Source organism: Vicia villosa, linkage group LG2 (genome assembly GCF_029867415.1).
Source record: "Vicia villosa cultivar HV-30 ecotype Madison, WI linkage group LG2, Vvil1.0, whole genome shotgun sequence".
NCBI lineage: Eukaryota > Viridiplantae > Streptophyta > Magnoliopsida > Fabales > Fabaceae > Vicia > Vicia villosa.
The window spans coordinates 128,871,986-128,884,640 of record NC_081181.1 but is presented as its reverse complement, the minus strand read 5'-3'; positions in this window follow the sequence as shown (position 1 = coordinate 128,884,640).

Here is a 12,655-nt window from a genome sequence, read left to right as displayed (position 1 = left end):
TGATATAGTGGAACCAGGAAGACGTGCACTTAAACCCAATTTTATAGAAGGAGTTAACGGGTTTATCACGTGGGCGTTTGCTCAAGAATGTTGTCGAAGCGAAGGAGGAGTTAGGTGTCCCTATCTTAAATGTGAATGTAGACCTATAATTAGTGACCCAGATGAAGTGGTCAGGCATTTGTATAGAAGGGGTTTCATGGAAAATTATTGGGTCTGGACGTATAATGGTGAAAAATTGCCGAGTAACGTACCAGACACTAGCAGTACGCATGCTTCAAGTAGTCGTCCGTCAATGGAATATGAGGAAAGACCGCCTATTGAATATGAGGAAAACTTTAATCAGATCGGTGACATGGTTGAGGATGCTTTTGGTGTGAATGTGACATATGATCAACCTGAAGATTGTGATGGGGAAGAGATGCCGAACGAAGAAGCGCAGAGATTTTATCAATTGTTGAATGAGATGAATACGTCGTTGTTTGACGGTTCGTCTGACTCCAAGTTATCAATGTGTGTGAGATTATTGGCCGCCAAGTCAAATTGGAATGTTCCTGATCAGTGTTTGGAATTCTTTGTAAAAATGATGTTGGACTCAACTGAAATGAAAGACAACTTACCTACAACATTTTATGAAGCAAAGAAGTTGGTGTCGAAGTTGGGCTTAAGAGTAAGAAAGATTGATTGTTGCATTAATGGTTGTATGTTGTTTTATGACAATGAGTTTGGTACTCAAGATGGATTGTTGGAGGAATGCAAATTTTGTATGAGTCCAAGATATAAAGTTTGCAGTAGAGCCATTAACACTAATCAAGACCGTGTAGCAGAAAAGTCCATGTTTTATCTTCCGATAATTCCAAGGTTAAAAAGAATGTTTGCTTCAATGCACAATGCAAGTCAGATGACATGGCATCATACAAACAAAACAAGTCCAGACACTATGCGGCATCCATCTGATGGCGAGGCATGGAAACACTTTGATCGAATACATCCTGATTTTGCCGCAGAACCTAGAAATGTCAGGCTTGGATTATGCTTAGATGGTTTTGCTCCTTATGTTCAAGCGTCGGGAAGTGCGTATTCTTGTTGGCCAGTTATTGTAACCCCTTACAACCTTCCTCCCGAGATGTGCATGACAAAACCATATATGTTTTTGACGTGCGTCATTCCAGGACCTTCGAGTCCAAAAGCCGGAATTGATGTGTATTTACAACCTTTAATTGATGATTTGAAGAGGTTGTGGATTGGTGGAGAATGGACTTATGATATATCACGTAAACAAAATTTTACTATGCGAGCTGCCTTGATGTGGACCATCAACGACTTTCCAGCATATGGCATGTTGTCTGGTTGGGGTACACATGGCAGAATGGGTTGCCCGCATTGTATGAAAGAGACGAAGGCGTTTACGTTGGATAAAGGGGGGAAAAGCTCGTGGTTTGACTGTCACCGCAGATTTCTACCAAAAAATCATCCGTATAGAAAGAACAAGACAAATTTCATAAAAGACAAACAGGTAACAGATATGCCTCCGCCCCGATTGTCACCAGGTGCTGTATGGGACAAAGTTTGTGGGCTACCAAAAATTACAGATACTGGAAAGGCATGTAGAATTGAAGGATATGGGGTCGATCACAATTGGACAAAGAGAAGTATATTTTGGGATCTTCCATATTGGAAAGATAATTTGTTGCGCCATAATCTAGATGTTATGCATATTGAGAAGAATTTTTTTGATAATGTATTTAACACTGTGATGGATGTTAAAGACAAGACGAAAGATAATGAGAAGGCTAGACATGACATGGAAAAATGGTGCAATCGAAAAGAGTTGGAGTTGAAGCCTCAACCAAATGGGAAATTATTGAAACCGAAGGCTTGTTTCAGTCTGACCTCCCAAGAAGGTAAAGCGGTTTGTCGATGGTTAAAAGAATTGATAATGCCCGACGGCTATTCTTCAAATTTAGCAAGGTGTGCTGACGCCAACACTGGGAGGTTGCATGGTATGAAAAGTCATGATTGCCATGTTTTTATGGAACAATTGCTACCAATTGCATTTGGTTCTCTACCTAAACATGTGCTTAATCCACTGACTGAAATTAGTCAATTTTTCAGAGATATTTGTGCTTCAGCTTTAAAAGTAGATGACGTCATTAAGTTGGATCGAAATATTCCAGTCATTCTATGCAAGTTGGAACAAGTATTTACGCCTGGTTTTTTTGACTCCATGGTTACCCCACCACCACCTGGTTACCCATCCTTCCAGCAGACACAGATGCCCCCATCCTTCCAGCAGACACAGATGCCCCCATCCTTCCAGGAGACACAGATGCCCCCATCCTTCCAGCAGACACATGTGCCCCCATCCTTCCAGCAGACACATGTGCCCCCATCCTTCTGGCAGACCGGAGGATCTAGTTTTCCACCTCCCACACAGACTGGTCCCTCATCTTTCCAGCAGACTGGAGGATCTAGTTTTCCACCTCCCACACAGACTGGTCCCACCCCACATCCCCCACTTGTGCCCCCACAGGATGATGATCAGGCGGAGGATGAGACTGCGGAGGATGAGACTGCGGATGATCAGTTGGATGGGAGTGATCTTCGAGGGGATGATGATCCGAGTCAGATTCATATCATTGACGGGAGATTTTTTATTAGGCCCGAAGGAAGCTCGTAAGTTTCTTATTTATCAATTTTTATTTAAGTATACATTTCCATTTTTTATAACTTTATAATTAATGTTAATTCAATTAATGTTGTTTAGATTCACGCCGAGTCGGACTGCTGCCAAAGTTATAAGTTATATAATTCAGCAGAATTATAAAAAGCTTATAAAGACTTTTAAAGATGTTAAGGGCGATGATAGAGATCATTGGTTTGCGAAATTTCAGGTATACTTAATTTATTGTTTAAGTTATTGTTATTTAAATAACTTTTTCACTACAATTATCTAACTTTTATTTTATCTACTTTTAATGCAGGAAAAATGTGTGTGGGAACCAATGAAAGAGAGACAGATTAAAAAAAATTATTATGGCAGAACTGCAAGACGACTTTCTGACATGCTACGACGTGTTAGAAAGCGTTGGGAACTTCATGGCATCCGTCCTAGTTGGATAGGAGAAGAAATATTTCGGGAACTTCTTAAATATTGGGAGAGTGATGAGTTTGCGGCCAAATCTGAAAATGCAAAGAAGATGAGAGCATCTGAAAAGGGTGGTTGCCTTAATGCTGTTGGAAGTATAAGCACTGCTGAGCATGTTCGTCGCATGGTAATAATTATTACCACTTCTCAAAGTTATAATTTCAATTAATAATTGATATTATTAATTATAGTTTATTTTGTTATTTAGACTAAGGAATTAAATAGACCTCCACTTATGACCGAGCTGGTTGCGAGGACTCGGAAAAAGAAAACAGGAGCTTTTGTTGACAGTCGTACACAAAAAGCTATGGTAAGTTATTTAAGCTATCGGTATTATTTTTTAAGCTATATGTATTATTTGGTTAAGCTATCGGTATTATATTTGGTTAAGTTATCGGTATTATTTGGTTAAGTTGGGTATTATATTTGGTTAAGTTATCGGTATTATATTTGGTTAAGCTATCGGTATTATTTGGTTAAGTTGAGTATTATATTTGGTTAAGCTATCCGTATTATATTTGGTTAAGCTATCGGTATTATTTGGTTAAAGTTGAGTATTATATTTGGTTAAGCTATCCGTATTATATTTGGTTAAGCTATCGGTATTATTTGGTTAACGTTGGGTATTATATTTGGTTAAGCTATCTGTATTATATTTGGTTAAGCTATCGGTATTTCTTTAAGTGATGAATTGTGATGTATTTGGTGGTGATTGTGAAGTGCCGATAAAGTGTTGATATATATGAATCAAATTGGTGATCAAAGTTAGAATGTATGTGTTATAATGTATGAGTTAAATCGGGATTATTATTCCGATTTATTAATAAATTCCGACAGGTAGAATGTATGTGTTATAATGTATGAATTAAATCGGTATTATTATTCTGATTTATTAATTAATTCTGACAGGTAGAATGTATGTGTTATAATTTTCATGTGGCATGTGACATGTTGTGGCGTGAAAATCATGTGGCAACTAAATTTGTGGCGTGAAATTCATGTGGCAACTAAATTATATTTAACTTTTTTTTTGTATGTGTAGGATGATTATCAGGCATTGCTTGTACAATTTCTGTCTGCTAATCCTAAGTATACTCCAAGACCGGGAGAGCCGCTTCATCCAGATGTAGATTTTTATCTTTGGAGTAAAGTCATTGGCGGCAAGGGGCCTAACGGGTGTTTTTTTGGTGGTGGAAATTTGGCAGGCACCTTGAGATCTGATGATAGAACTCTATATCAAAGAGTTCTCGACGGGGAAGGAGGTTCACGTCCTGTAACTTTAACAGATGAACAGAGAGACACTGTAAGACAATTGGCGATAAATGAGGTGAGGCGTGAGGCGGCGGAACGTGAAGCGGCACTGAAAGCCCAAATGGAGGCCCAAATGGAGGCCCAAATGAGGGCAATGCGGAGTGAGCATCAGCGGGAAATGGAGGTCATGGCGAAAAGACAATCGGATATGGAGGCACAAATGCGACAATTTATGCAATCCTTTGGTGGAAACCAAAATATGGGGAGTTCTGCGCCGACTGATCAGGAAAATCTAAATGAGGATGAGTTTCCCGACCCGGATTGATTGTTGATTTAGTTTAGTTTTTATTTTGTTATAACTTTTAATTTTGAATTTGTGTAAACTATTAATTAAATTATAATTACATTATTTAGTAATATTAGATTTATAATTTTACTTTCTTAATTTTAATATTAGATTTATATTTAGTTTATTGAATTAATTTATAAATTTTAATATATTTAGTTTATTAATTTAATTATATATATATATATTTTTATATATATATATATATATATATTTGGTTTTTCCAAAAAAAAAATAATATTAGTGACGTGATTTCCATGTCACTAAGTAGTGACATGAAAATCACGTCGCAACTAAAGTTGCTTTTCTGACCCAAACGCTGCTACGCCTGCTCTGACTGAAAATGCATTAATCTCTGACCCAAATTTTGCGACGTGATTTTCACTTCACCAAATAGTGAAGTGAAAATCACGTCACTAAAAGTTGCCACCTTGCCTCCTGCGACGTGAATTTTCACTTCGCAAATATTGGTTTGTGATGTGATTTTTTGATTAGTGGCGTGATATTTACGTCACTACTGAGGCTTTTTTTTGTAGTGTCATATGCTAAGGTATCCCTATATCCAAGGGACTTGACTATTTTGATTGAAAGGCAGCAATAAGAGGAGTTTCCTTAAAGGTGAGTGTGTGCACCAATCACGTGAGTTCAGTTTGATTACATTATCTTGTAATTAGTGGTTCTATGTTCAGTTAATAGTCTTGCACTCCCTAAATTACTAACCACGCAGTTAATAGCAATTATATTGTGCGGAAAATAAATGCGGAAAATAAACCTATAACTATTACAAGGCTTTGGGGCGGTTACATAATAGAGGAGGAATGGAGCGCGAAAATAAACCTTAACTATTACAAAAAACCCTGGCAACCTATACATTGATTTCTAGAATTTAAATGGCTGAAAATAAATAATTAAATAGAGGCAGAATTTAAATAAAGGCAGAAAATAAATTTAAAAAACAAAAATTAAAGGCATGCGACATACACTAGAGTGGGAGATGAGAAGAGAATTCGCGAATAGAAATGCAGTTTAGGAAAATCATGGTTAAAAAGCCTTATGGCTAAAAGAACCTAAGGGTAAAAGCCTAAAACCTAGCCTACAGTTTTGATCAAGGTTTAAAATTATACCAATTTATCTAATAGAACCTAAATCCTAATCTGATTTTAATTAGCTTAAGTCTACCAATTAAATTACTAATCCTAAATTGATTAATCAATTAAACCTAAATTAACTAATTACTAAAATTATTAATCTAGAAAAACTTAAATTAAATTATTCTAAAATTAAATTAACCATCTAATTCTCTAAAAATAATTAACTTATTAAACTAACTAATTAATTAAAAAAATTAACTAATAAATTATTTACTAATTTAAATCCTAAATTAACTATTAAAAAAAAAGCGAGAAATTAAATGTTTTGGATTTTAAAAGGAAGAAATAAAACAAACAAAAGAAAAGAACAAAAAAAACATTAAAGGAACCTGGGCGTGTGATCTAGTGTGGTAATCTCCTGGAGGTCCATGGTGGACTGGCATGTTCTGGGGCGTCTGATCTGACCTTGTGCTGAATCAGCGTCTAGTGCGTGAAGACGTATTGAGACCGCGTGAGGTTGCGTGTACAGGAACATAGGAAAGATTATTGTAACAATTAGTTGACGCCTGGGAGAATCGAACTCGCGAGCTGACGGTCCCAATTCTTCTCATTGCCAACAAGTCCATGTGCATTTGCTGTTATTAAACTCAGCCAAAATAATAAATAATAAAACGTGGCATAAATTAAATATAAAAGCACCGTAAGGGACATAATATCAATTGGTCCTCTTGGTATTAAGTGACTAGAGGACAAAAGGTTGCAATGGCCAGGGTATCCGTAAAAAATAGAAAAACCTGTAAACATGAGAAACGCGGAAATCAACGTTGAACGAACAGAAAGAATGCCCAGATCCCATAATTGAGTCCTTGCACACATGATGGTATCGTTTATTTGGATTAAAACGCCCTGCATTATAAAAACGGAAGCTTCTTTCCCTCATGCCCTAGCCATGGTAACACACGGTCCAGCCACTGAAGCTTTACTATAGGGGTTCAAAACTTCTCCAATTATCATCAAAAACTCATACATATCAACAAATCATGTTAACACACGTTAATATATGAAATATGAAATTTTGAAATATGAACCAAAGTGATGAATATGGTACACGAATTACACACGTGATTGAGTGCTACCAATCACCTGGGCTTACCGTATAATCACTCAAGAATTGATTAGAATGGATGTAGGGCCTGAAACTTGCTAGAAGAAGTGGTACGATTTTTGCCCTATTCTTGAATTTTTCCCCCTTTGAGAGCCCTTGTTTTCTCTCCCCTTTTTTTTCGTCCTAGGGTTCTTCTGAGCATGTCAATATATATTCTAAGAGATTTAGGGTTGTTTATTTTAGGAGAAAAATATTCATGGGTGATGTGGAGATTAAGAAAGATTTTTGAATGAAATTCTCTTCAAATCTTTCTATTCTTGAATCAATTCTAATTCTTGCACATTTTCTTTTTAACTCTAGCCATTAGATGAAATTTATTCAAATCTTGATCAAAGATAAATATTTACTCTATAATTATATAATTATTCATGATTTATTTGATTTTTATTTGATTTTAAGTTATTAAAATCAAATGTAAATTAAATAATATCATAATAATAAAAATATTTGATTCATAGACTCCCTTTGGGCTTAGAATTTCGTGGATAGATCAATAGTTTTGGCCCAATACTCAAAAGTTTCAATCTTTGCCAATTAGAGTTTCACACTTTTCCAAATTTTGCCCAACTTTGACAAGGCCTATCTCCCTCAATTTTTGAGGTATGGAGGAGTTATAGGACTTTTTAGGAACCTTAAAGAGTCCTCTAACCAGTGTTTTTGGTCTCATATCAAAATAATTTTCCATGCTCCTGGTGCATTCTTTTGAAAAAAATGACTTTTGGTTGACTTTTGAAAATGACCTATAATGTTTTGGTCCATATCTCTCAAATGAAGCATTTTTAGACTAGGCATGTGAGAGACAAAGTTGTAGAGAATTTAATTTCCTTCAAAATGAGATTTGGATGGGAAATTTATGATGTTCCATGTGAAAGTTATGGCTGGTCAAAGTTGGGTTGACTTTCTCCTATGAAAACCCTAATTTAGAAACTTGAGTTTTGTTGATTTCTGATCTTTTCTTGATGAACCATGATCAATCCTTGATCAAATGGTGAATGATACTTCATAATGAGGATGTTGACCAAAAATCAAAAGTTTTGACTGTGGTTTGACCATAGTTTGACTTTTAGGTCAACTAGTCGATCATTGATCGTTTGAGCCATTGAGTGAGCAATCTTATGAAGCAGAGCTTGAAACTTGGCATGAGGATCCTTTTAGGCATATAAGAGACCATGAAGTCCACTTGAGGTATCAGAAGCTGATTTTACTTTGAGAAATACAAAACCCTAGTTTAGAGGCTGTTGTTTAAGAGAGAGTGCATGCTTCTTCTTGTGTATCTTTGAGCATTTGAAAGTTCAGATGGACTGAAATATGAATAAATATGATGGGAAAATTTTGGGGTATGACAGCTGCCCCTGTTCAATCTTCTTATACCTGAGGATGTAGATTGGCTTGTGTGCCTGTCGGAATATGAAGGTAGAAGAGGATTGGACACTAGAATACCCAGGAATTTGCCCTTGCTGAAGTAGGGACTTTTACCAGAGACGGGCTTAAAGATGCCATCTGATATTTGGGAGTGTGAAGTGAATTAATTGTAGTGACTCTATTGTCATGACTCCATTGTCGTATTGTTGTGACTCGATTGCCGTGACTTTCATCGTTGTGACTTTATTGCCATGGTTGTTTCTGAACTAAATACCGGGATTAGATATGTGACTCAATCGTCGTAACTTCATATTGACTGTTGTGAATGCTATGTTGTGAACGACCTCTTTTTTTTTGTTGTGAATGCTCCTTTGGATATTGACTGTTGTGACTGCTATGTTGACTTTGATTTGTAAGCTTCGACTTTGATACTTCTTCTTTCTTGAATGATGTATTGAGGAAGAAAATGTTGTGAATGTTATCTCCATTGCTTCCTCAAATTTGGATGAATGCGAGGAAGAAGATATGCTTGAACCTTATGCTTGAACCTTTGGTTGACCCTTTGCTTCAACCTTTGCTTGAATCCTTTCTCGGATTGACTGATTCTCTTGACAACCAAAACACACCATTGAATTAATCGAAATCTACCCTGCCCCTGGTTGAAATCAAGGTTTATTTGAAAAGTATAAACAAAACTCCAACTCCTGGCTCTAGAGGGTGACGAGGGATTAACATCCTTATATCTCCACTGTTTAGGATTTGAAATAATGCCTGTACATCGTTGGTTCGGTCTTACCATGAAAGCATACTATTAGCGTGATTTTGTTATTTGCATTCGTCATTCTCTCTTAAGTTTGTTAATAATCCTAAATTTGAAATAGAAAATAGCATAGAAGTTTGCAAGTGGATAGTCGTAGTAGTGAGCGAATGAATTGACTCCAAATCCTGCATGGTCATCCCATTAGAATTGCTAATCCGAAGGTACAACTTTTATCCTGAGTAACACTTAGCGATCGTAAGGGTTGAAATTATAGCATGACAAAACCTATTGATCTTAGGGACAATCTCCTTTGTAAATCCGTTGACTCTGTTTTACTCCTTAGTTCATAGACTTGTAGAAGTAAAAGGGTAATCTCGAATTTTCCTTGGACACGTTAAACCTGTCGGGAATAAATTATTAGCGGTGGGTTATCGTCGTATCGGAACTTCATGAGTTTCCTTTGACTGAACCTCTTATGCCTTTTCTAAGGATAGTATCACACTGTTTGCGGCCTTCGGAGTTTTTAGATCGATAAAGAAAACTTATGGCCCTTTTACCCCTTGGTGTGGGGAGTTAACGTATGTCGCTTTCCCTCCATTGTGGTTATGCGTCTTTGTTCAGGGTATTGCCCCAGTTGAACTGACCATTGCCCCCCCAGTTATCGTAGAGCGTCCTTGTAAGTTTGATATGTTCTCAGATGAACCCTTTTATGACTAGATACCCCTTGAGTGTATCTATGAGGGAACTTCTTGATTGAACTAATCTTTGCTCGACGATATCCTTTGTTGTATTTACAATCTTGTTATGACAAGGCATGGACATGCGGCTGGCATGGTGAAAGACACCCCTTCTTAGTAAGACTAAGATCATTCTCAATACTTTATCCTCCTTTCTCCATAGCTTGTGATCCTTTGATTTTCTTCGGGAATTTCGGGAAACCGGCTAGCGCGGTAAATGTGGGTGCAGGCAAAGATGAAAATGTAAATGTATGAATGCATGAAAATGCAAATGCATGCGTATGCGAGAGACTCCTTTTTTTTATAACTCCGTGTATGAAATGCAGACGTGTGATGTATAATCCTAGGGATAGCCTTAGAGGCGACTTTATACCTTCGTGAAATCCTTGCAAGATAGATGCTATGACACGCCAATGGAAATCCCTTAAATTAGGGAGTATGCAGAAGGTAGCGGCTGGTGAACGTTCAAGACAGTCATCAAGTCTCATGGCCATCGAGAGACCGTTCGACGTGTACCAATAAAGTTGTCCCTCGTGGGAAGGTTCTCTATGCGGAACACAACCTATCTAAGGACGATATCAGACGAAGTGAAATCCCTGCAGGCTAGGGATGAAGATGCATAGATGGAAATCCAAACCCTACAAGTTAGAGGGTGCGCGGGAATAAGCACGGGGTGACCGTTCAAGACAGTCACTAGATCTCATGGCCATCGAGAGACCAATCGACGTGCGTTAATGAGGGTGTCCTTCATGGGAAAGACGCGTCGTTGTAAAAACACATGGGCGCAAAAGAAAATCCCTACAGGCTAGGGAGTTCGTAGGAGCAAGCACTGGGTGACCGTTCAAGACAGTCACTGGATTTCATGGCCATCGAGAGGCCAATCGACGTGCATTAATAAAGATGTCCTTCGTGGGAAGGCCGCGATTTTTTTTTAAAAAAAAAAATAGAATCCCTACCGGCTAGGGAGTGCATAGATGCAAGCACGGGGTGACCTTTCAAGACAGTCACTGGATCTCATGGCCATCGAGAGGCCAATCGACGTGCATTAATAAAGATGTCCTTCGTGGGAAGGACGCGATTTTTAAAAAAAATAGAATCCCTACCGGCTAGGGAGTGCGTAGATGTAGGCACATGGTGACTGTTCATGACACTCACTAAGTCTCATGGCCATCGAGAGGCCAATCGACGCGCATAAATGGAGGTGTCCTTCGTGGGAAGGACATGGTCTTAGAAATAGAGCCCCTGTAGGCCAGGGAACGCGTAGGGATACCTGCAAAATAAAAACGCAAGACATTCGCAGTATATAAATTGCACAAATAAGCACACAAGCACAAAAGCCCTAGGTTCATAGGTTCGACGTGACGGCTTAGGGTGTCTACCCTTCCCATTGGTATGTTCTAGAAGGTCTCATGGGGTCGTTCGTCGCCGCCGAGACTTTTTGTCTCTTTTGATTTTAGAACAACTCATTTATCCATGAGGTTCGAGTTTTAGGGGTAGGTTCTCAGAGAGATTAGCTAAATACCAAGTCCTGCCCTCAACAAAGTCAAGCTTCGTATCAGACATTTCCGGATATTCAACCCACTCTGAGTGGAATTATAATAAGACTCGTAGGCGATGTAATTCCCCTCTGGTCTTTAATATAATTCCCACGCTTAGGTTTTAACGCAATTTATATATAACCCAGAAATATACAGTAAAACAAGTAATCAATTAAATAAACATTTATTTAAGTTACTATAAAAATTACTGTAAATAAAAACCGTAAATAAATAAATTAAATAATTAAATTAAAATAAAATAAATTATTTAAAAGAGCCTGATCCCAAAATCCTGTAGTTTGTAATTCCAAAAATGCAGTACAGCAACAAATATTAAAGTAAACAAATATTCATTTAAATTGTTGTAAATAATTACTGTAAATGGAAATTGTAAATAAATAAAAAAATATTTAAATAAAATGAAAAAAAACAATAAATCCTAATCCAAAACCCTAATTTTGGCAAATTAGCCAAACCCTAAAAAATTTGCCAAAACCTAAACCTTGCCAAAACCTATAGGAGCATAATAATTCACCATTTTAGTTGTCCCCAGCAAAGTCGCCAGCTGTAGCAACCTGCCCTAAAAATTAAAGTTTAGAGTCGCCACCTATTCTACCAGGGCGAATAGGAAACCCTACGCAGTTAAGAGATCGGGGTAAGATTATTATAATCAGGTCGAGGGAAGGTGTTAGGCACCCTCAACCCTTTCCTATGGCTTTGTATCTAAGGTAACAATTTTATGGCTAAAATATTAGGATTTAATAGCTAAAGAAATGAAAAGGGCGAAAAGTGAGATTTGGAGGAATTGAGGTTTTAGGGAAGGGGACTCGCCTTGGTTATCTAAGTGCCTACGTATCTCCTTATGGAGAATCAGAGTCAACGTAGTTCGGGCACAGGGTTGTACGCCTTTGAATTTGATTTGATATGGTTTGAAGGTATTTTGAGTTACCTTGTCGTAGTTTTTGAAATGCGAAGTTCGAAGGTATTTTGAATTACCTTATCGTAGATTTGAAAATCGCAGTATTGAAGAGATGAAAATCCGTAGTTTCGTGGTTTAACGTGTTTTAAATGTTTGGCGTACAACCCTGATTTAATATGTCACCGTTAGTTGCGATGATCAATAGGTTTGATCATTATAGTTAACGGATTAAATGATGTATTGCTGGTTGCTCTGATCGATAGATTCGATCGCCACGGATAGCAAATGGAGTATATTTTAATATTGTAATTAAAATTATTTATCGTTATCCCTCATAATCA